This window comes from Vombatus ursinus, unplaced genomic scaffold (genome assembly GCF_900497805.2).
Source record: "Vombatus ursinus unplaced genomic scaffold, bare-nosed wombat genome assembly UNPS02000749.1, whole genome shotgun sequence".
NCBI classification, from domain to species: Eukaryota; Metazoa; Chordata; class Mammalia; order Diprotodontia; family Vombatidae; genus Vombatus; species Vombatus ursinus.
Window position 1 is genome coordinate 15,135,970 of NW_020940527.1, and position 3,402 is coordinate 15,139,371.

Consider the following 3,402-nt stretch of genomic DNA (forward strand, 5'->3'; position numbering starts at 1 on the left):
TTTAACATCTAGTACAGCTAGGTCACCTTCCCTTGCATTTCTTTTCATTAGTTCCCTTGATATTCTGGACTTTTTGTTCTTCCAGATGAATTTTGTTGTTTTTTCCCTAGCTTTATAAATACTTTCTTGGTAATTTTATTTGTATGGTGCTGAAAAAGTAAATTAATTTAGGTAAAATTGTCATTTTTATTATATTAGCTCATCCTACCCATGAGCAACTGATATTTTTCCAGTTATTTAGACCTGATTTTATTTGTATGAAAAGTGTTTTGTAATTGTGTTCATATAGTTCCTGGTTTTGTTTTGGCAGGTAGAGTCCCAAATATTTTATAATGTCTACAGTAATTGTAAATGGAATTTCTCTTTCTATCTCTTGCTGTTGGTATTGTTAGTAAAATATAGAAATGCCAGTGATTTTTTTGGGTTTGTTTTATATCCTGCAACTTCGTTAAATTTGTTAATTACTTCAGCATCCTGGTAGCCTTTTTTTCCAGGATCTCCTGTTTATCAATGTTCTTTCTTAAGTATGAATGTAGTATTTACTATATGCTGTAGATATTTCTAAGCACTGAGGATGATGACTTTGAACAAGAGTCATCTGATTATTATAAATACACAAATGAAAAAATAAATGATAGGCTCTAAAATTTCCAGGAGTCAAAATGGCAAAGTAAGCAGTAAATTGTTGTCACTGTCTCAGATTCACCCCCAAACCACCATAAAATAATGCCCTAGAAAAGATCTTGGAACAGTGGAGCCAGAGGAAAGATAAGGTGGTGCAGCCTTTTGGCCAGGGAAATGTGGAGGATCAACAAGAGAGGTCTGTCTCACTTGGGTAAAAACACATTCCAGGACAGGAAGTTTCCCAGCAAGCCACCCTAGTCTCTCCTCAGTAAATCAATGGAAGATCCTGAGCTCCAGTGTAGTGGAGCAGGAATTCTAAAACAAGCACTACCCCATGTGCGTTATCATTGCCAGGGAAACAGCAGACTCCAACTCAGAGAAACATCATGTGCTTCAGTGCAAACCCAGGTGAGCAGGCATCCAGCAGCTGGACCTCCAGGTACTTCAGTGCAGCCCAGAGCAAACAGGAATGCTCTGGGGGCCACGCCACCACATGCTGCAGTGTAACTCCTGAAAAATGCAGAAAAATGCAGAAAAACTCCACAGAGACACCACCACTAGAAGGGCAGCTCAGAACCAGGTAAGCTGTCAGATCCCTACAGATTTGAGCTGCCTGAATTTGAGGAACAAGTGCACAAAACCAGTGACCAGGCGCCTGGATCACAGCACAAGAAGCTTAGGATAGAGCCCCCTATGCTCCAACAGGAGAACTCAACTTTGAAACAAGGAACTAGGCAAAAAATGAGCGAAAAGTGGGCCTCTGGCTTCCTGACCCCTCCCCTTTTGGGGGCACATACCAGGGACCATATAAAAAGAAGGAAGTCAGGTTGCCACTGCTACTGCTGCTTTTTGCCAGAAGGAAGATGGCAGATCTAGAAGAGCAGTTGTCAGATGAGAAGAAGAAATAAACTGCAGTAGAAGGAAAAAATGAGGAAAAGGCTCGGGGGAGGGGCCAAGATGGAGGAGGGAAAGCAGTGACTTCCTCGAGCTCTCCCCCCAAACCTCCAAATACCTATAAAAAATGGCTCCAAACAAAATCTAAAGCAGCAGAACCCACAAAAAGACAGAGTGAAACAAATATCCAGCCAAAGACCGTCTGGATGATTGATCAGGAAAAGTATATCGCGCTGGGCGAGGAGAAGAGCTCAGTTTGGCGTGGGCGCGCAGCCCACAGCAGGAACCCCGGAGCAGGCCTCAGAGGACTGAATCATGGGCAGCTGTGGTGGTTTCCAGACTTCTCAACCCACGAATGCCAAAGACAACTTAGAAATTCTGAGGGGCAGTTCTGGTGTGAGGAGGAGTGCTGGTGTGGTGAAGATTGCTGTGGCGGTGGAGAGAAAACACCTCGCCCCTTATCATAACACCTTGGAAGAACTGAAAATTTTCAGGTCCCTTGAAGTATCTCTGAAAACAGCTATACAAACCTCCAAAGCTTGGGACAGTACATTCTCCATATTGGAAACAGATTTTTACCTTAACAAAGAGTTTCAAACTCAAGTATTTGGCCGGGATCATAAGTAAGCAGCACAAAAAGAGTCACACTATATTATCTCACTTTGGTGACAAAGAAGATCAAAACATACAACCCAAAAAAGACAATGAAGCCAAAGCTCCTACATCCAAAGCCTCCAAGAAGAATATGAATCAGTACCAGGCCTTGGAAGAGTTCAAGAGGGATTTTGAGAAGCAACTAAGAGAAGTAGAGGAAAAACTGAGAGTTTTCCAAGAAAATCATGAAAAACAAGTCAACAGCTTGCTAAAGGAGACCCAAAAAAAAAATACTGAAGAAAATAACACCTTAAAAAGTAGCCAACCGAAATGGCAAAAGAGGTCCAAAAAGCCAATGAGGAGAAGAATGCCCTAAAAATCAAAATTGGCCAAATGGAAAAGGAAGTCCAAAAGTTCACTGAAGAAAATACTTCCTTAAAAATTAGAATAGAGAAATTGAAAGCTAGTGACTTTATGAGAAATCAAGACACTGTAAAACAAATCCAAAAGAATGAGAAAACAATGTGAAATATCTCATTGGAAAAACAACTGACCTGGAAAATAGATCCAGGAGAGAGAATTTAAAAATTATTGGACTATCTGAAAGCCATGATCAAAAAAAGATCCTAGACATAGTCTTTCAAGAAATTATCCAGGAAAACTGTCCTGATATTTTAGAACCAGAGGGCAAAATAGAAATTGAAAGAATCCACCGATCTCCTCCTGAAAGAGATCCCCAAAGGAAAACTCCTAGGAATATTGTAGCCAAATTCCAGAGTCCCCAGGTCAAGGAGAAAATGTTACAAGCAGCCAGAAAGAAACAATTCAAGTGTTGTGGAAACACAATCAGGATAACACAAGATTTAGCTGCTTCTACATTAAGGGACTGCAGGGCATGGAATATAATATTCTGGAGGGCAAAGGAGATAGGATTGCAAACAAGAATTACCTACGCAGCAAAACTAAGTATAATTCTGCAGGGGGAAAAAATGGTCATTCAGTGAAATAGAGGACTTTCAGGCATTCTTTATGAAAAGACCAGAGCTGAATAGAAAATTTTATTTTCAAATACAAGACTCAAGTGGAACATGAAGAGGTAAACAGAAAAGAGAAAATCATAAGAGACTCATTATGGTTAACTCTTTATATTCCTGCATGTAAAGATGATATCTGTAACTCATGAGACCTTTGTCAGCATTAGGGTAGTTGGAGGGGAAAATATCATATGTATGTATATATAAATATAGATAGATAGATAGATAGATAGATAGATAGATAGATAGATAGATA

General features: G+C 39.9%; 1 pseudogene; it reads left to right on the forward strand.

The window, feature by feature from the left end:
* Positions 1–1,487: 1,487 nt before the first annotated feature.
* LOC114042372 overlaps positions 1,488–3,402 on the forward strand; it is a 4,341-nt pseudogene continuing 2,426 nt past the window's right edge.